This window comes from Schistocerca americana, chromosome 5 (genome assembly GCF_021461395.2).
Source record: "Schistocerca americana isolate TAMUIC-IGC-003095 chromosome 5, iqSchAmer2.1, whole genome shotgun sequence".
Taxonomy (NCBI): Eukaryota; Metazoa; Arthropoda; class Insecta; order Orthoptera; family Acrididae; genus Schistocerca; species Schistocerca americana.
In genome coordinates, this window is record NC_060123.1 from 190,760,371 (window position 1) to 190,783,145 (window position 22,775).

Genomic DNA, 22,775 nt, shown 5'->3' on the forward strand with positions numbered 1-22,775 from the left:
GTGAACCGTATGTGCAGTTGACGGACTTTGAGCGAGGGCGTATAGTGGGCATGCGGGAGGCCGGGTGGACGTACCGCCGAATTGCTCAACACGTGGGGCGTGAGGTCTCCACAGTACATCGATGTTGTCGCCAGTGGTCGGCGGAAGGTGCACGTGCCCGTCGACCTGGGACCGGACCGCAGCGACGCACGGATGCACGCCAAGACCGTAGGATCCTACGCAGTGCCGTAGGGGACCGCACCGCCACTTCCCAGCAAATTAGGGACACTGTTGCTCCTGGGGTATCGGCGAGGACCATTCGCAACCGTCTCCATGAAGCTGGGCTACGGTCCCGCACACCGTTAGGCCGTCTTCCGCTCACGCCCCAACATCGTGCAGCCCGCCTCCAGTGGTGTCGCGACAGGCGTGAATGGAGGGACGAATGGAGACGTGTCGTCTTCAGCGATGAGAGTCGCTTCTGCCTTGGTGCCAATGATGGTCGTATGCGTGTTTGGCGCCGTGCAGGTGAGCGCCACAATCAGGACTGCATACGACCGAGGCACACAGGGCCAACACCCGGCATCATGGTGTGGGGAGCGATCTCCTACACTGGCCGTACACCACTGGTGATCGTCGAGGGGACACTGAATAGTGCACGGTACATCCAAACCGTCATCGAACCCATCGTTCTACCATTCCTAGACCGGCAAGGGAACTTGCTGTTCCAACAGGACAATGCACGTCCGCATGTATCCCGTGCCACCCAACGTGCTCTAGAAGGTGTAAGTCAACTACCCTGGCCAGCAAGATCTCCGGATCTGTCCCCCATTGAGCATGTTTGGGACTGGATGAAGCGTCGTCTCACGCGGTCTGCACGTCCAGCACGAACGCTGATCCAACTGAGGTGCCAGGTGGAAATGGCATGGCAAGCTGTTCCACAGGACTACATCCAGCATCTCTACGATCGTCTCCTTGGGAGAATAGCAGCCTGCATTGCTGCGAAAGGTGGATATACACTGTACTAGTGCCGACATTGTGCATGCTCTGTTGCCTGTGTCTATGTGCCTGTGGTTCTGTCAGTGTGATCATGTGATGTATCTGACCCCAGGAATGTGTCAATAAAGTTTCCCCTTCCTGGGACAATGAATTCACGGTGTTCTTATTTCAATTTCCAGGAGTATATATATATATATATATATATATATATATATATATATCAGTTCATGATATCCAGTATTACAAATTTACTCTTTCTGGCGGACACACGTCCAGATCGTTCGCTCTCAAAACTCTGCCACCACTGCTGGCGGCTCACCTCCAACTGCGCGCGCAACGCTACGCGCTGTTCACATCCAACTGCCCAACACTACAATAGAGAACATTTCAACAATGCCATCCAGCCACAGACTGCACACAGCACAGTCAGTGATTTTCATACAGAGCGCTACGTGACGTTACCAACATAAATGCCTAAACAGCCTACTTACAGCATTCTCAGAAGAATCAAGATTTACGCTCGATCGGCAAGATATACTCTGGTGTGTACGATGTGAAACGACTGAAAGCAAACACCCTGCGACAAGGGAGGAAGCTCTACGGTGTGGGGAATGTTTTAGTGGCATTCTCTGGGTAATCCCTTCATTATGGAAGACGCTATGGATCAACACAAGTGTGCGTCTATCCTTGGGGATCCTGTCCATGTTTTCCCTCGGCACGATGACACCCACCAGCAAGATAATGCAACGTGTCACACAACTCGCATTGTACGTGCGTGGTTCGAAGAGCACCAGGATACGTTTCCTGTACTCCCCTTGCCGCCAAACACGCCGGATTTAAACCCAATCGAGAATCTGTGGGACGATCTCTATCGTACTGGTTGCGCCTTGTAGCCTCGCCCAAAAAATCTAGCACTGTTGTCCACGGTACTGGAGTTGGCTTGGCTCCACATCCCCGCCGGTTCTTTCCCGGACCTCAGTGACACTCTTCCTGCATGAATGGGAGCGGCCCGCCCTGCAAAAGGTGGCAATTCAAGCTTTTGACAGGTGGTCACAGTGTAGCTGGACAGTGTATGTTGCTACGAAGCACGTTGCCCAAGTCAAGGATACGTCTGGAGCGAGTTGTCGGTTTACGACCCGCTATTGGTGAATTTCTGCAGGAAAAAGGAAAGCAAGAACGAACATTAGAAAGTCACAAATAGACTGCATACCTTGTATTTTAAGTAGAGTTGACTGCAGGCTGTCCTCAGTAAGAACCTGCAAGATGAGAAGCAACTTATTTCTTATGTCGTGGTGAAAATCGATACATTTATTGGGAAAGAATTACAGGAAGAGCATTTCAAACATCTAAGAACACTGTCAGGTTTCCATCTTCTTTTGAAATGTTTTCGAGGCCATTTGCTATTTTAGCTGAAAGCACGCGTGCGCATATTTCCGACAAGTTAAAACTGTGCGCCAGACTGGGACTCGAACCTCGGACATTTGCCTTTCGCAGACAAGTGCTATACGGACGGAACTGTCCGAGCACGACTGAAGACTCAACCAGAAGCTTTACTTCCACCAGTATCTAACCTCCCGCTTTCCAAATCTCAATCGTGCTTGGATATCTCACTCGGTAGACTATTTTTCCACGAAAGACAAAGGCCCTAGGTTAGAGTCCCCTGTCCGGCACACAGTTTTAATTTGCCAGAAATTCACCGTACAGTCCATTGCAGAGTGGAATACATTCCTGAATAACACACTAAGACAAAAAAACGACGTACCACAAAGGAATTATCCAAATGGGACGGAAATCGGTAGCTATGATGTACATGTACAGACAAATAACAAATTCAGAAAAGTTGGAATGACTGGAGTAGAATAGTCTACAGCGATGAGTCCCGCTTCGAACTGAGCCCCAATGTCCAGTGAAGCCGTGTCTGCCGGCCAGTGTGGCCGTGCGGTTCTAGGCGCTTCAGTTTATAACCGTTCGACCGCTACGGTCGTAGGTTCGAATCCTGCCTCGGGCATGGATATGTGTGATGTCCTTAGGTTAGTTAGGTTTAAGTAGTTCTAAGTTCTATGGGACTGATGACCTCAGATGTTAAGCCCCATAGTGCTCACAGCCATTTGAACCATTTTGAAGACATGTCTGGAGACGCCCCACACAGCTGTGGAGTACCAGCTTGGCCGTCGCCAGCCGTAGGTCCCGGCAGCCAGGAGTGGTGGTCTAGGATGCCATTTTGTTTCACAGCACGGCCCCTTCGGTTGTCATCCGCGGCACCCTTACAGCACAGAGGTGCATCGAAGACATTCTACGCCCCGTCTTGTTGTCCTTCATAGCAAGCCTTCTTGGGCTTACACTTCAGCAAGACATGAAAGGAAATGCGTGTGTCGAGGACATCCCGGTGGGTTGACCTGATCGCCTAGTGCAATTCTTGTGAGGTGTGCGTCGATGAGGATGAAATGGTGATGATGAAGACGACACAAACACCAAAATCCTGAGGGGAGAAAATATTCAACCCTGCCGGGAATCGAGCCCGGGCCCCTGGCATGAGAAGCCGGCGCGCTGTCCACTAAAGCTGCCGTGGTTGACACTTCTCCTGCTTGCCTTCGTGATTGCTAAGCTCTACTTTAGACGGCAAGGACCCTCGATCTCTCCCCAATTCAAAACGATTGGAGCATTATGACAGCTCATCTAATGATTTCCCATTCGATTTTCCCCTCATTAGAGTTTACAAGCGATGCTGGCCCAACGGAAAGGATCCTCGTCTCTTCTCTAAAAAGTAATAAAGCTAAAACGAGTATCTTAGTAGTGAATAGGCAAAAACATCTTTGCTTCAAGCTCGATTAAGAGTGAGTGACTGAAGACCATTGAACCCTTTACCTTCCTAGAGAGTAAAAGTCAATCAGGTGAAAGGATATATCAAGCAGAATCTGCGAGGAAAAGGCTGTTCTCAAGAAGAGAAGAAATCTTTCCACATCCATCTGCATGGGCAAACATCTCAGAATAGACCTCGTGAAGTGTTTTGTTTGTTTGGACGTTTTTCCGGAGTGTGGTGTTGTCCGGAAGTGAAACATTGACACGCAGAGAATCATAAAAATGCAAACTAAATGTGTGACTGTGGCAGAATGCTATAGAGTGCCTCAGTAGATAAGCAAAGAAACGAAGAGATGCTCCACAGATAGGAGGAAGAAAACCAATGCCTGTGGAAGTTTATACAACACAGATCGGACACATGGGTCGGGTACCTGCCGAGATATGGACTTGCCATTAGACCGAGAATGGAATACATCAACCAGCTCATAGACGGCACCACCTGAGACAGCTACATTGGTCTCAAGAGGAAGGCCGAAGACAGAAATTCGTTGTGAGTTGCTGGCAATCCATCTGAGGCTTGAAGGTCTAAAAAGAAGAAGATCTAATCTTCATTTCTGTGACAAGTAAATGCTCGCTACAAGATTTTTAAAGTTCACACATTCCTATACACACACCCAGACGCCCTAAAGACGAAATGTGTTGTGTATACTAGTTCAGCGAACTTACAGGATCAAAACAATATTAGGAGAAACTAATGATATGACGCAATACTCGCTTCAAACGCGCAGAGTGACAGACCCGCTGTCCTTGTCGTAACACGTAAAGAACGGCCGTAAAGAGACTTTAACCCTATCATTACCAACGGTGGGGCGGCGGGAAGGGAGAGGGTAGGGGCTCGTAGATCGAATGAATATTATTATGTTGTATCCACATCCTCTGATATACGAACTTGAAATCAAAGCTAATTGTTCATTAGTACATTTACAATTTAGTGATTATAGAATTTGTTAGCTAAAATACATTTATTTTATTTAATTCCACATGGGCCTTAAGAAGCCACGCTACAACCCTGCCCCCCCCCTCCCCCCGTCCCCCACACAAGTCGGTAATACCAAGGAAAGATTTCAGATGGGTTGATAATTTTGTTTTAAATATTTGAAACTAAACGAACTTTTGCATAGTTGTTTTCAAACATATTTGTATGAAGTCGACCGTGTTTATTTTCATTGTTTCTGTGCTATTTTTGAACAAGTAACATGAACAGACAACGTTTATGCCATAGTTCTTTTGAAAGACTGCTTGAGGAAGTCTTGGACGAGTCAGATTTAGAAGAAAGTGAAGTGTATGATATCGTGGAAGGAACTGGAACCGATTCACCGCCTGAGAATGAAGATGAGGTTAAGCCCAACCTACCAGATGCTAATGACACCAACTGTCATAAATTTATTGCAAAAAGTGTTTGCGATTATGTTACGGAGCCGTCTCGAGAATATCAGCGTTCCGTACAAAATATAGTGCGGGAAAGAACGGGGATAAGACAACAAGGAAAAACTGAGTCTTCCAGAGAGGCTATAGAGCCCCTTTTTTACACGTCATATTAAGAACCAACTAAAACTACACTCAAATGAAGGGGCTTATCGGCCGGTGTGGCCGAGCGGTTCTAGGCGCTTCAGTCTGGAACCGCGCGACTGCTACGGTCGCAGGTTCGAATCCTGCCTCGGGCATGGATGTGTGTGATGTCATTAGGTAAGTTAGGTTTAAGTAGTTCTAAGTTCTAGAGGACTGATGACCTCAGATGTTAAGTCCCATAGTGCTCAGAGCCATTTGAATCATTTTTAAGGGTCTTCTCGACTAGGTATTAAACACACCGACGAAGGTGGGGTTTTTAATCATACAGGGCGCTTACTAATCATGTGTTCAAAGCATGAGCTGTCCAAGATTTATGGCCTACGCTTCAGGACCAACAAGCGTACTATGACTATTGAGAAGGGCTCGATTTTTCGAATTGACTAAAATATTGAGGTTTTATGGTAAGAATACAAGAGAAATTCGTCGCCTGACTAGAAAGTTTGCGCCAATGAGGGAAGTTTTTGAAAACTTAAATTCTTCATTTCCATTGTGTTTTATTCTTGGTTTACAAACGACAGAGGATGAGATGTTGTCTTTGTTCGGTGGTCGTTGCCCAGTCAAGGTATTCCTAAAAGAAAAACCAGGAAAATGCGGTATTCTGATTAGAGTGCTGTCTTATTCTGAAACTAGATATGGGATCAGAATGGACGTCTATACAGGAAAGTGAGGAAATGCACAGCATCTGAATGGACCAATGGATGTTGTCAAGAGACTAATAAAACTCACTGAGAAGCCAGACCGCAATGTTAACCACGGATCGGTTCTACACTTCAGTGGAGCATACCGGGACTCCATGGAAAGATTTCACCTCGCACTTGTTGGCATCCTGCGATCGAACAGACGACACATACATGGAGAGCTGAACACTACAACTGGCCGGGTTAGTGTATGCTCATCCATCTTTGCATATCCTGAATATATTGACCCGGAGAGACAGAGACCATCAGTTACTCTCGCATCGACTCTATTCCATGAAAAATCAGAGCGACTGCTGTTGATGCTTTCGGCTTATAACTCACTAGGGGTGATTAGCGAAGACTCAAAAAAATAATAGCGTAATTTTTTTAAAATTCTACAAAGGGGGCCAGGATACCATGGACTAGAAGGAAAGACGTTGCAGCACGATGAGAGGAACAGGAAGACGGCCTATGTTCCTCTTCCATACACTCATAGACGTAGCAGCAATAAATGCATATTCATTTTTCCTACTCAACTTTCCAAATTGGAAAAAAGAATTTGCTGAATCGCAGAAGAGTTTATCTCACCAATTCAGGTTTTGAATTAACAAGGCCTGAAAAAGATAAACGAATCGGAAATTTTTACGCGCTTCATAAGCCAGTAATAACGGCAATGATAAGCATCAAACAACGAAAACTGAACTGCACTGTGGAATCTTCACCATCAACAGCAGAGCCAGGAACACGTGGACGGTGCCGTCTATACTACTAAGAAGCTGCGTCTAAAATGATCAAATACAAAAAGCTGGGAAAATCAACTGTTATCTGCTCTCAGTGCCGCAAACACGTCTGTGGAAAATGCAGCAAGAAGACAGTGTTATGCGAAAAATGTGTTTCAGAATGAGACAGTAAATTCTGTTTGCGTCATGTAGTGGACTGAAATTAAATAGTTATTTTGTATAAGAAAACACAGTTCGAACGTTATTGGAAAAAAATTATACAAAGTGAATGTTATGAATCGTTTGTTTTGTGTCTGTTGTAATTTATCCACTATACAAAAATAATGTCTAAACAGTACAAGTTCTCAATATTGCCACTTTCTTTCTGGGCCTCTGAGCTCCCCCCCCCCCCCCCCCTCCCTATCAAAAATTATTTTGGTAATGCGAGGATTAGTAATTAATCAATGCATGACTTCAAGACAAGCATCATTAAGTAGTATGTAATGAAATTAAGGTAAGTTTATATGGTTTTGTGGGGTAAAAAAGGAAGTTAAGTGGAAAGACATCGACAGTGGACACGCACGTAGTATTGTTCTGCCGCTAGCTCGTGTTCTCATCAGTGTTCTTCGAGTACAAAATAGCAGACGTGATAGAGTCACCATCGACTAGCTCCGAAAACTCATCGTCGAGTCTCGCATTCGGCAGCTGCCACCAGCGGGGGACGACCTGCCTCTGTGCAATAGCGGTCCTGCAGTGACGGCCGCAGTAGCTGCAGATAAGGCTAGTTCGCCTGTGACGTCACGCAGTGTCCACCAGTGCGTTGTTGTTCACCGATGAATGTGCGCCCACGGTCTCTTTCGGCGTCCTGCTTTGACGTCACTCTTTAGTTCGACTGCACCTGTGTACCTCGTCTGCACCGAATGAAGTCTGCCTAATCTGTGAAACAGATCGTGGGCCTCTAATCTGCTGTTATGTGTGCACAGTTACGGAAGACTGTTCCTTCATCAAGCCGAGGGCGTCCTTTCTACGCGCCATTTGTTTTCCTTTTCTAGGTTATGAGTGGGCTCGGACTTACTAACTACCCCTTCCCTCAGACTAGAGCTTTCTGTAGCCCCTGTTGTGTAGTGTATTGTGGGAGTCAACATCCACACAAACAACGAAGGAGAGAAGTTGCGATGGCCGGTGACAGGTGTCCAAAGTGATCTGTGCATACACTTGCAAATTAACAGAACTCTTTATTCCTGAGAAATAAAGAATCATAGCTTAACTTCTCATTATGAAATGGGTTAATGTGCTTCCTTTGCCTCCTACATGCAATTAGTTTACCCGCTATCACTGCTCGCAGAACGCAGGCTAAGTATCGTCTTCCTACTGCTCAGTACTGATGCTTTCGAAGTCTGCGACAGAACTGGATCCGACTTGTGATGGGATACTGGCTAAGTCAGCAATGATAGGGGGCGCTTGACTCTGTCTTCCTAGAGATGTGGCGCTGCCTGTTCTTTCCATTGGCGCGTGTGTCAGCGCCTTCTTGATGCCATTTCACCGCGTTGCACTGGTCGGTGTACAGTCGGTGCCTTAGGACTGCCCCTACATTTCACTCGCCACAGATGCCTATCATTAATAATTACAGTGAAACATACTAAAGCTTGAATGTTAGATTCATAACAATTTGTTGACAACGGTGGCTGTGGTGGTCTAGTGCAATTTTCCGTAATCGGTACATCTAAATGAGCCTATATTGTACAAGACACAACAAAATCTCTATTCTCTCAAAATCATCTCATTATTAAAATAACTACTAATTATTATGTTGTTGTGTAATCTATTATTATTATCATTGTAAATCCGGAATACACTCATACATTTATTAACAATTTATTAAGTTCAATTCATTGTAGAAAACAGTCATTTCTAATACGACTTTTAAAAGAAATAACTCTGCTCCTACCTTCAGTGAGATACTTGAGCATGCTGATTCGTGGCAGAATAGTTGACAAAGCAAGCGTCATCTCTTCATCGATGGATCTGAGTCGCTCTTTGATGTTGTAACTTTAGTCACCGTCGAGAAGCCAATTCACAACAAAATGTAGTTCAAAAAGGTAATAACACGTTAACTATGTTCTCAAAGATAGCTGGATATTCACTGCTTATTGAGAACCAAAACGCATGCAGTGGCACTTCGAAAAATATGATTTCAGTGTTCTGTCTGATTTCAGATCTGCAATTTGCCCTTGTAAGCGTAAACCTAAATTATTGGGAAGATGTTTCGAGTCCACGAGTGGATGTCGAACCATCATTCTAACGGAAATATTTTTTTTAATTGTGCTGAAAGGCTAATGAATGTTTTTAATTAAGTCCATCAACACCTCACAATCGTCAGTAATGGCCCATACAGTAGAGTACATGTCACACAATCAATTTTCAACTGTCTGCATCCACAAATTTAACTTATTACTAAATCATTTACTATTATCCATACTAGTCCGAATATTTTCGATTCTACCAGCTGTTTTCTCTTTAATTCGTTTAAATGTACGAAAATATCGGAAACATATGCCAACTGAGATACCCATTCAAAATCTGCCAATACTTCCGTATACTGATGCTCCTCAGTAGTGAAAAATGAAAGTTGATTTAACACTCTACCTCGAAACAACCACCGTACTTATCAATATAGTCAACATGATCCTCTTTAAAGAATTCAGCATCTGCATACGAGTAGATGTTTAAGATAATTCTCATTTATTGCTCCACCGCAGTTGTACACTACTTTAATTCGATTACATGTGCCGATCACTCTGGATCATTTTAAGACCCAAATAATTGCATCAGCAACCCGTCTTGTCTACTCAGAACAACATATCAGAGTACTGACAGTATTAAGCAACTGCATCAGTAACCCATCTCGTCTACTCAGAACAATGTATCAGAATACTGTTATGTTGTTTTATTAAACAATAGTGAAATAAATTTCCAGTACAACACCTTGTTGCCAAGGACAAGTGTTACAGAGATAGTAATGATCCACTCGAAGCATTAAGCAGTGCAGTTGCATCAGATCGAATCCAGCTGCTTATTCGGTCACTAATTACCTCGTAGACAACTGTCTCAATGTGGCATCAGGCTGCTAGTTCATAATCAGAGTCATTATTTTTTTTTTTTTTTTTTTTTTTTTTGCACGGATCGTAAATTTTTTCTGCCTAGCTCGCTTCGTATTTTATGTTATTGCTGCTCACTTGGACGTATGACAACACAAATTATCACTGTGTTTCCTGAAGCAATAATAAAGGAATAGGTATGGGTGTGCAGTTGTGAAACAAAGATGGAACTGTGCAAAATCATTTTACTTTTTGTTGGCGCACTTTATGCACAAGCCCGGCCGCTCGAGGGTTAAGAGGTGAGAGTATTTTATATATGACTTGTTGGGGAACCTGTAGCACTGACTGTCATTGGTTTCAGGCTCCTATTCAAGTCGAATTTACATCACGTACTTTACAGGGTGTAAACGTTAACTGTTAATAACATACCACACTGGTGTAGGGAATTTCGTTCACTTGTAGCCTATCATGCCGGGAAACAGCCTCAAACTGGCCTACAAAAGGCACCAAGATATAACGCATGCGCGCTCCGCGAGATTTTGAATGTCCACTCGCCTTCTTACACCACCGGTTTAGTCGATAAGCTTTTTGAAATTTTGTACTTCGGTAGCAATTTCAACTCTCCCGTGAGCAGAACGAAAGAAAAAAGACTCCTGCCAACGCTATTCAGAAAATGATTATATTTACAATTCTATCAATTCCTTACAAAGGCAAAACAAACGATTTCATAGTTCCTCGAAATTTGGGCCAACTGCCTGGCATCTGTAATTTGCTGCCACGATATTTCCGCGCAGTTTTTCTTGTTATCTTCAGGTGAATACTGACGAACAAGTACAGAACTCCGTTATTTAAGACACCACAGGCATAAGTGTCGAGTTGCAAAGCACGAAATCCATGTGTAACAGGATTCCGCGTAGAAACTAACTGGAAGCCGCCGTCCCTATTGCTAGGAGACTCCATCATTGGGATTTCCACAGAGTCATTGAAGATGGAGCTCCAAAAGTTTGATGTATGGGCCAAAATTTTTGATTCTACATCTATATCATCTACATCTACAATATTACTCTGTAATTTACAACTATGCGTCTGGCTGAGGGTTCATTCAACCAACGTCACGCTATTTCTCCAGTATTACACTCTCGAACAGAGCGTGGGAAACACGAACACATATATCTTTTCATACTAATTCTAATTTTTCTTATTTTTATTATGATGATCATTCGTCCCCATGTATGTGGGCACCAACGCAACATTTTCACAATCTGAGGAGAAAATTGCTGATTCAAATTCCATGAGATGTTGCAGCAACAAAAAACGCCTTTTGGACGTATTAGATCCGTGTATCTCGAATATTTCGCGATAATACAAAACGAGCAGCCATTGTTGAACTTTTTTGATGTCCTCCGTCGGTGCTATGTGATGCGAATCCCACACCGCACAGTAATACTCCAGAAACAGGCGTACAAATGCAATGCAAACAGTATCTTTAGTAGATGTGTCGCATTTTCTTAGTATTCTTCCAGTAAATCGTTGTCTTTGGTTTGCTTTCCCCACAACATTATTTATGTGACCGTTCCAACTTTAGGTTTTGTTATTGTAACCCTTAAGTATTTAGCTGAGTTTATGACCTTTAGATATATGTGGTTTATCGTGTAGAGAACTTGCTAGCTTGGAAGAGGCGAGTATGCTGCTGGTGTTTCAGTATGCGATCCTGAAAGGCAAATCTTACACAGAGCAATCGACACGCACTGTTTAGGCTCGCATCACGGAACGCCAGCGGCATACTCGTGTTCTCCTAGCCAGAAAGACTGCCGTCATTCGATGAAACAAATACTGACGTCCGCATGTCAAACTTATGGAGCACCATCATTAACGAATCAGTGGAGCTAAATGTTTTTCCGCCTATATTCACCTGAAAATGATCAGAAGAATCTGCACCGAAATACCGTAGCAGCAAGTTACTGACATCCGGCAGTTCACACGAAAGTTCATGGAACAAACCCTAAGTCGGGAGAGTTTTAAAATCCACAACGATTTACTTGTTAATTTTATGTAGCAAAAATTCACAAAATTTTTAGGTAAAATTTACAGAAACGTTAATTTTACAATTTGAAAATGCATGGTCATGATGTGTCTAATATTCCAGGACGACTTTAAAGAGAAAAGAAAACGAACTTGAAACGGGTAAGACCAGCTAAGCCAGTGGCGTAAGAGGGTGAGTGGATCGTCAAAACCTCGCTTGGCTTGCATAAGCTCAGGTGGCTTTTGTAGGTAAATTTGAGGCTGTTGTCCGGCTTCATACACCGGAAATGTCGTACATCTAATTATTCGTTCGGCTTACCCTATGCTGTAACATGAATACTTTTCTGGGGTGTATAAAGCAGGTGAAGTCCTAGGAGCTGTCCGGTACATTCCCCGTTGCACTGAGCTTGATTAAATTAAAATCATGTCTCCAATCACGGATTCGTATTGATTAGGTAAGCAAGAATTCAGTGATACTAATCACTTGTATGAATCAGGTAATTAAAAAGTCGATAAAATTAATCAGTCAGTTTATGCATTAACATAAATTTTGCCTGGGCGACTGAAAGTACGAGGGGTGTTGAATAAGTAATGTAACACTTTTTTGTGAAAGCATGTTGGTTTTATTCAAGATTCCAATACACCATATTATTCTTCACTCTTTTGGTTACAAAACGATGTTACTGGGAGGACCTGTATGCCCGCATGGTACCACTCCACTGCTCGCAACGGAACCGACGTGTTACTGCATCAATAACCTCCCCATCATCCAAGTACTGCTTGTTATATCCACAGATTAACACACGTGTGCGAACCAAAAATTTTTTGTTAGGTGGAGCAAGGACACCGCTTAATTTTACAAAAAGATAAACTTCCTTCGAAAACAAAAGGCTTCTTCTCCTACCAAAATTTTATAACAAGCCAGAGAATTATGCCACCTTATTGAATTGAAATGTTAGCAGCTGAACTGAATTTACGTTCCTTTGTCGGGTTTTCTCTCGAGGCTTTCCGGTGGCTGCCGAGGAAGTAGACGGGCGCAGAGTCCGGGGTCGTCGGCCGGCGTAGCGAAGACGTGGCACCTGGACGTTCCGGCTGCGTCGAAGTGTCTTCCGGGTGGTAGTCCGCGGCGGGTCGAAAGATGCCTGATTCCCTTTCTCCCGGCTATTTAACACGGCGGCTCCAGTCTTCCTTCGCTGATTCCGGAGTGATGATAGCTGGCCGTTGGTGATCCCTGATTGGTGGATGGTGATTGTTGTGGATTCGCCAGAGCGCCAACCCACAATGAGAGGAAGCCGAAAGGCTCGCGTTTAAGCTCACGCAGGCTGGCGTGAGGTCTGGAAAATGACAAGGAATTGAGACTAGCAAATAAAGTACGTAGCTTCTGGAATACTTAACTTTAATCCATAATTGGTGAACATCGGTCTGACGGTACATGCATCACAAGATAAATAGCAAATGATAATGGCGCCTTGCTAGGTCCTAGCAATTGACGTAGTTGAAGGCTATGCTAACTATCGTCTCGGCAAATGAGAGCGTAATTTGTCAGTGAACCATCGCTAGCAAAGTCGGCTGTACAACTGGGGCGAGTGCTAGGAAGTCTCTCTAGACCTGCCGTGTGGCGGCGCTCGGTCTGCAATCACTGATAGTGGCGACACGCGGGTCCGACGTATACTAGCGGACCGCGGCCGATTTAAAGGCTACCGCCTAGCAAGTGTGGTGTCTGGCGGTGACACCACAGTGATATCACAGTATGACCAGCCGCGCCGGAAAAAGGCTCGTGCACGTGCGTAGTTCGCCGCTGATTGAATGTTTGGCGGGAACGCCTCTAGCGCTGGCTGACGGAACGCGCCGGTACTAAGTTGAAGGCGCAGCTTAACTCTGCTGCGGTAGCCGACCGTTGCGTTTGTGTGGCTGTGCGCGCCACGGCACTGCTGCCTGCACACAGCATTATTCATTGGGCCAAACAGATGGAAGTCGGAAGGTACGAGGTCTGAGCTGTAGGGTAGATGAGAAAGAACAGTCCAGATGAAGTCTCGTGACGATGTTCGATGAAAAAATGACACTATCAGCCTCGTAACGTGCAAGCAATTCTGCACAGATGATTCTTCTTTACTTTTAATGGCGTTCTGTTTGGCGGCGAGGAACCCACCGGGCGCACACCTTCGAGTACTCCATCTGGTGGAGAAGTTTGTCAGCACTATCAACAGAGATGTCCAGCTGTGCAGCAAGGTGTTTGAGTGTGATCTGTCAATCACCTCGAATGAGAGTGTCCGCACGTTCCAACATTGCACGTGTCACAGCTGTGTGCGGCCGCTCGACTTTGTTGCGATGGCAACAGATGCCTTGTCCAATGACTCACCGTGCTTTTGTTCGCTGCCACTTCTCCGTAAACATTCTGCAAGCGCCTACGAATGTTTGCGATACTCTGGTTTTCCGCTAAAAGAAATTCAATGCCAGGTTCCTGCTTGGAATGAACCTAAGTTACAAACGCCATTTTGAAGGCTACTCATAGTAGCACCACTTCATGAAACTATAGGAGCTGAAGCGAAAATATTACACTATATCCCACAACAAATTACACATTTTTTTCAACGTAAATTGGCCGTAAAAAAGATACGTTGCATTACGTATTGAGTACTCCTCGTACCAATGGCTCACTTTGGGGGAGGGCTATCAATTAGTGGGGGACGAGTAATTACCAAGTTTTCCTACCACGTAATTCAGAAAATGCACCAGATGGCGAAATTCGGTAGTGTAGCATGTAACGTAGCAGCTATGTTACGTAATATTTTATAAGTTAAGCATACCCACTCTATTTGGCAATTTTATTTAAAGGCTGCAATGCTAATTTTGTTAATAACAGTTATAATAGTAATTTTATTAATAACAGTAATGACGTAAGAACTTCGCCCAAATTTAAATCAGAGTAATTCACGCCACCCATAAGTCGACGGGAATTAATATATTTTCGATATTAATCAAAGTAAATGTAAATGAGAGTATAGAAGCCAGTGAGCAGGCATATGTCGAACGATCAGTATAGGAGGCTCTGAGTCATCTTGAGCGGGAAGGCGCATCGGTTGACGTGGCTGGATGTAGATCGGAGTGCCAGTTGCGCGGGAAATTGCTAGGTTTCTATTACATTTTCGGACAATTTCAGCTTATTAATAGCGTTGCAGTATCAGAAAGCGCGCGGGATTGTGAATGCTGAGAGGACGCCCCTCTGTAGAACTTCGATGGCGATATTGCGAGATATCAGCGTCGAGATAAAATAGTTCCACTTGTTCTTAAACCTTCAGGTTAAGTAAAATATATTTTAAATGTGGTGTCACCGCCAGACACCACACTTGCTAGGTGGTAGCTTTAAATCGGCCGCTGTCCATTAGTACGTGTCGGACCCGCGTGTCGCCACTGTGTGATCGCAGACTGAGCGCCACCACAAGGCAGGTCTCGAGAGACGGACTAGCACTCGCCCCAGTTGTACGGACGACTTTGCTAGCGACTACACTGACGAAGCCTCGCTCCTTTGCCGAGCAGATAGTTAGATTAGCCTTCAGCTAAGTCCATGGCTACGACCTAGCAAGGCGCCATTAGCCTTACATAGCAATTGATACTTATCGTATAAAGCATGTCTCATCAAGAACGATGTATACAACAAGGATGGATTAAAGTTAAGTATTCCAAAAGCTACGTACTTTTCTTTATAGCATTCATTACGTATCCTGTTTCAGACCTCACGCCATCCTTCGTGTGTTTATAGCGTGCATTGCGGTCCCTCAAATCACACTGTGTCGGCACTTCTGTCGACACATCATTAAATATAATCTCAAGCACTTTATTGACGACAGGGCTTAAAATAATGATCTCCTCTATTACATGCTATTTTCTTTCATTAGTTTATAAATTCTTAACAGACGAATGGAAAAACGTAGAAGCCGAACACGGGGAAGATCAGTTTGGATTCCGTAGAAATGTAGGAACACGTGAGGCAGTACTGACCCTACGACTTATCTTACATAATAGATTAAGGAAATGTAAGCCTACGTTTCTAGCATTTGTAGACTTAGAGAAAGCTTTTGACATTGTTGATTGGAATACTGTCTTTCATATTCTGAAGGTGGCACTGGTAAAATACAGGGCTATTTACAATTTGTACAGAAACCAGATGGCAGTTATAAGAATCGAGGGGCATGAAAGGAAAGCAGTGGTCGGGAACGGAGTGAGACAGGGTTGTAGCCTATCCCCGATGTTATTCAATCTGTATATTGAGCCAGCAGTAAAGGAAACAAAAGAAAAGTTCGGAGTAGGTATTAAAATCCATGGAGAAGAAATAAAAAACATTGTAATTCTGTCAGAGACAGCAAAGGACTTGGAAGAGCAGTTGAACGGAATGGACAGTGTCTTGAAAGGAGGATATAAGACGAACATCAACAAAAGCAAAACGGGGATAATGGAACGTAGTCGAATTAAATCGGGTGATGCTGCGGGAATTAGATTAGGAAATGAGACGCTTAAAGTAGTAAATGAGTTTTGCTATTTGGGGATCAAAATAACTCACGATGGTCGAAGTAGAGATGATATAAAATGTAGACTTGCAATGGCAAGGAAAGCGTTTCTAAAGAAGAGAAATTTGTTGACATCGAGTATAGATTTAAGTGTCACGAAGTCGTTTCTGAAAGTATTTGTATGGCGTGTAGCCATGTATGGAAGTGAAACGTGGACGATAAATAGTTTAGAGAAGAAGAGAATAGAAGCTTTCGAAATGTGGTGCTACGGAAGAATGCTGAAGAGTAGATGGATAGATCACATAGCTAATGAGGAGGTATTGAACAGAATTGGGGAGAAGAGAAATTTGTGGCACAACTTGACTAGAAGAAGGGATCGGTTGGTAGGACATGTTCTGAGGCATAAAGGGGTTACCAATTTAGTATTGGAGGGCAGCGTGGAGGGTAAAAATCGTAGAGAGAGACAAAGAGATGAATACACTAAACAGATTCGGAAGGATGTAGGTTGCAGTAGGTACTGGGAGATGAAGAAGCTTCCACAGGATAGAGTAGCATGGAGAGCTGGATCAAACCAGTCTCTGGACTGAAGACCAGAACAACAACGACAGTTTATAAAATGAGTAACGACGTGATTACTCATCGGCATGGAGGTATGAATGAGATGGAGGTGAGCGCTAGTTTCGGAGTTGGGTCCTTCATGATGGACAGACCTGTATCTGACCGCTTCAATGAAATACTAACTTTATATGGTCAGTAAGTATTTTCACAGTACAAATTGCTTTCCAGCGACTGCTCCGACTGTCTGGATCAGCAGTTGAGTAGCGACAGGTTATTGCGCAATTAAATACGTCAGCAGAAGTGTCGCAGTAGTCACTGTGCGGAAGAGGTTATGGTACTGGACTGTTACAGGGAGGGTCGTGAGTTCAAAACTCACTTGAACAGCAAAATTTTAATTTCTATATGCGGTTGAGTTCATTCTAGAAGTATCCACAACCGTCATGAATCATTGTACTCGAATGTTTTGTAGCTGTATATAAAATGTATGTGTTCTGGCCGTAGGCAGTTCGCTCCACGCACCTGTATATGCAAGTGCTGACTAAATATTCGTTAAGTGAAGCTAGTGTTCGTCGTTCATCTAAATACACCTTCTTCTACGTGACATTATACTGGTGGAGACGCTCGGTATTGGAACTTGTGATAGCGCACATTATCGACGACACAGTGGCTCTCGGATTAGCTGCAGGTGCCAAACATTACTGTAATAGTAACCAACGAATCTACTGTGGGGTCGAAACTGGTAGCCTAAACGAAAAGCTATAAGAATAACAGCTGCAGGAATGCAGCTGAATAATGAAAATTTTATTTAAAAAACCTCCATAGGTGTATTTTAGGTACCGTACGTTATGATGCCACAACCCTTCCCGTGAGCAAAAGCGTACCAACAGTCTTCACAACTAATACGACGCCGGCACACTTTGTAGAAGTTAGTTACGAAACATTTGACGAACTTCCAGTCAGCTGATAATGTTCATTTAGAACGGATGTTGCATAATAAACACACCTGATATACAGCTGTAGTGTTTGTTTCATTGGCCGGCCAGGGTGGCCGAGCGGTTCTAGGCGCTACAGTCTGGAACCGCGCAACCGCTACGGTCGCAGGTTCGAATCCTGCCTCGGGGATGGGTGTGTGTGATGTTCTTAGGTTAGTTAGGTTTAAGTAGTTCTAAGTTCTAGGGGACTGATGACCTCAGATGTCCCATAGTGCTCAGAGCCATTTCAACCATTTTGTTTCATTCATATTTATATTTATTCTCAGACTGAGTTGTCCGAAGGTGGCATAATCTCGATAACTTAGGAGTAGAGTGTCCCGGAAGGCTTTGCGACCACCGAAAGAAGCGCTCCCCGTTGGAAGACGACGCAACCGCCCTTGCGCAGAGTCCGACCGGCGCACCAGAGGCCAGTCGCGGCAGACGCAATTTCCTCCGCACGTGCAGGGCAAGGGCGGCGCGGCGCTCGGCCGCCGACTCGACGGAAGGCGGCGCCGCGGAAGGAAGGAAGGAAGGATGCGGGCCAACCGCCGCCGCGCCCCGCCGCGCCGCGTAGCGCCGAAATTAGCTTCTCGAGTCGCGTGCGCAGTCAAAGCTAGGAGCTCGCCTAAAGCGCCGTAATTTGGTTATGCAAAGGCCTGCGTCCGCAAGTAACGGTTGGGGCGGGCGGCGCGGGCGCGGGCGCGTCTATATTCGGGGCCCCCGGTTCCTCCGGCAGCTCCTCGGCATCGGCTGGAGCCTCCAGCGCGGCGCCGGTCCGTCTGACGTTCCCGCGCAGAAAACGTACCGCCGGCTAGCAGACGCGCTGCTCCCAACTTGCCCGTGGCAGTCCCGAAGATGCGCTTTTCCTTCAACGGTCTGCAGACGGCCGAGTTCTGATGTAATATATTCCGCCCCAACCCCGCCAGTGTTTGCTCCAGTCGACACTGGGAGTAATTCTTCCCGGAGAGCTGTAGACGTTGTGTTTTGACTATCACCTCGAAACAAAATGTAAACCTAGGAAATTAACTTGTTGTTTTGCTACACCTCGAGATCCTGGCGCCACAGTATCTTATCACACAGCTGGATCACCAAAAACAGAGTGGCGGAAACCATCTCCACTTTTCCAATGTCTGCGCCATTGGCTCATCTTGCGGCGTGCTACGGCGCTTGACTGCGGGCATCTATCTGTAAACAACAATAAAATTAAATACATAACTTTACTTTTTTCGAGCTAACAATTATAACTTTATGACTATTTACCGTACGATATGGCAAAGGTTGAACAAAGGTTGAACAAAAATACGGAAATACCACGATGGATGCATGTTTGAACATAATTGTAGACGCTAGCTGAGACTGCAGATTGCGCTGTTGTGTTTGAGCACGAACGGCACCACATCCCCAATAAGCTGCAAGTGTTAGCTGTCGGCAGAACCGCGTTCTACCCATTCTACACAGTGTGCCCCATTTGCTTTAAAACTATGGCTATGGAAAATAAAAGCCATGGACTATGCTCACAAAATCACTGTATTTACTCCAAACAGTCACCTCCAGAATCAATACACAGCTAAAATTGTTTTAAAAGTGTTTTAAAACAATAAATTTCCTTTACTTAAAGTCTATGGTCACAAATTTTTTGTCGTCAGACTGCCGGTTTCGGTCTAAAATGACCATTTTCAGATCTGTTTCATAAAGACATGTCCCAATATACTGGAGCCATAGTGGCATCGTCAAATATTAAAGACAAAATCAGCGCCAGCATCGTCAAATGTATATAAATAATGGTATACACAAGAGAATCCTGGGTATACCGTTGTTTATATACAAGAGTCTCTTGTGTATACCGTTATTTATATACAACCTCTGACAATAAAGTTCAGTGAATAGTCCTCTAATGTTAACGTAGCTGAACTATGAACTAAAGTTACTTTACTATTCTTCGAAACAGTTACCTCCCATAACTATGCATCGCTGAGCTCTGCGATACATGTCCCGGAAACTTGGTACGAAGTCTTCCTTTGGGATGGTGTTAAAAATAATGGTTCAAATGGCTCTGAGCACTATGGGACTTAACATCTGAGGTCATCAGTCCCCTAGAACTTAGAACTACTTAAACCTAACTAACCTAAGGACATCACACACATCCATGCCCGAGGGAGGATTCGAACTTGCGACCGTAGGAGTCGCGCGGTTCCGGACTGAAGGGCCTAGAATCGCTCGGCCAAGGGGGTGTTCAAAAAACGCATCACGTTTGATTGGATGTCAGGAATATCGTCAAATCTCTTTCCTTTCAAAGCGAGTTTGAGTCAAGGGAATAGGAAGAAGTCTGCAGTATTGAGATCGAGCGAGTATGGTGGAAGTTTAAGCTGCGCTACCCCCTTTGTTGCCAGGAAATGTTTGACGATAATGGCTGCGTGTGGGCCAGCGTTCTCGTCAACAAAAAACCGGGAACCTTATTGTGCGTGCTGCGTAGACGTTGCATGAAACGAGTCCAAATTTCAGTGTACCGTGAAGCGTTCAACGTTGTTCCCTGAGGAAGAAATTCCTTGTGGATAATGCCTTGACTATCAAAGAAGGTGATGAGTATCATTTAGATGCGTGATTTTGCGGCTCTGACCTTCTTCCGATGCCGTGATGCCAGAGAAAGCCATTTCATGCTTGCCGTTCGGTTTCACGGTTATACAGGAGACACCAGGTTTCATCCTCAGTGACAATACGGTTCAAGAAATTGGGTGTCGCATCCACAGTTTCGACAAAATCCTGTGAATCCTCTAAACGTGCCTGCTTCTGACCGCCAGTCAAGTGATGTGGCAGAAGAAGACAACACGTTTTGCTCTTCCCCAACTGGGTAGGATTTGTCCCACGTATTCACGGTTCATCTGTAGTTCATCCACTATCATGCGCACGGTTAGGCGACGGTCGTTCTATAACACTTTTGTCCGCTACTGCTATACCATAACCTTAAAGTTGGAAGCAGGTCGTGAAATAAAACTATCTTGTTAAAGCAATTATGGTATAAAGCAACAGAGCAGTGTTACCCTCTGAGATGAATTTTGTTATGTAGAACGTCTTGTACCTAACGGAGGTGGCTTATCGGAAATGAAAGTCAGAATTACGTAAATATTTGAAGAGTAACAAACAAAATTTTGCCTATCTACACTGTTTAAAGAAAAAGAAAAAAGGTCGCCAGTCTAATTAGGCAAGAGAAAGATTAACGTTCTCGTTTAAGAAAATAGGTATGCGTAACTTTAACGGACAAACACAACCTAGACTTGGCCACACGCGAGTGCAATGAACTCTGACATTTGCATATGTTAACGTTAAGGTTGGAACAAACAGCCAGAGCAGCACAAACTATTTGTAAAATTATAGTAGATAACGAAACACATTGTTACTTTCAGGGCTTATTCAAACTGGATGGTTTTTATGACGTTACTATTTATATTCACTGCAGAATCATTAATTGGATATAGGTTAAGTCTCTCTCAGTTAAACACTTTACTATTTAAAATGAAAGTTAATTGGAATCCACTAACAGGTTGCTTCTCACTATCATTTGAATAAAGATATTATTGTTTTCCTAATTAGTGGTCTTTCCGTTACTTGTTACCGAGCATTAACACAATAGACGAACTGTGGATCCTGTTATACTATTAACATGCGCTTCTAATACACAAGAGAGACAAACACTTAGTAAGCATGAGTATATAACGTTTCACAGCTGCAGTTTTCCACTTTTACTACCGTGAGACACAAAATTAACATATATGTAAGATACTGACTCACCTTCTGCGATTTACAACAGGCAGTAATGTGATCATTTACTAAGCAAAACGTAATGAGCCTCAGTCTTAAGAACTTTTAATTTGAAGTTGGCAACAACACATTAATAAGCAGTTTTACTAGGAAAATTATTTTCAGCAAGCATCATTGGCTTTAACTTACTCTCTTGCCACATTAACTTTAACTTTCTTTTTAGTATGTTCAAGAGGCATCAATTAGCAAAACACTGGGCTTTAATGTTCTTTCAGTAAGGACACTCGGAAATCACTTTACTTCAAACGGAGAGGAACCTGAGAGGTGTTGTGATAGGAAAAAATCAAGGTAGGTACATAAATTCAGTTATAAGTTACCTTATATTTGAGCACACTAAATCATCCAGTAAGCCGATCCTTCACTGTACATCATTATAGTATTACGTTACAGTGATTGCGCAACGTGGTGGCAACTGCATGTTGGTAGGTGGATTCGCAGGCAGAATTGCTGGACTCTGGCCCTTCTTGGTGGCGATGATGAATACCAAATCCAGAATCGTTGCAGCTATTTATCCACCCATCCGAGGCATTGGAAAGTAGCAGAAAAAGCCTCTCTCGGAACCAGCACAATATGCATCTTTTACATGACAGTGCACAGTTTGATAGCTCGTCCCCGACTCGTAGCTCGTTCCCGACTGACTCTTGTTCCACCTTTTCTACCTAGGCCAACCACAATTTGCGCGCGCTACACAGTTCCGTTCCCAAGGGGAACCACAACAACTTTTACATACAAACTAACTAAGTGAGGATCAGCAGTTTACATATCAGAGAACAAATATTTTAAACAAAACAGAACATTTGCACATATTGACATTTCTACAAAAAATTATTCACACAAAAAATTACAATTACATACAGTAAGTTTTGTTCCCTCCAAATGGGACAAAGAATTTAAATGACAGATACACTACATTGCATAGAACCAAACCATGACATCAAAGATTGTATAAAGAAAGCAGTATACAATTTTTTGTTATCTATTCAATCAAACACATTTACAGAAGCTC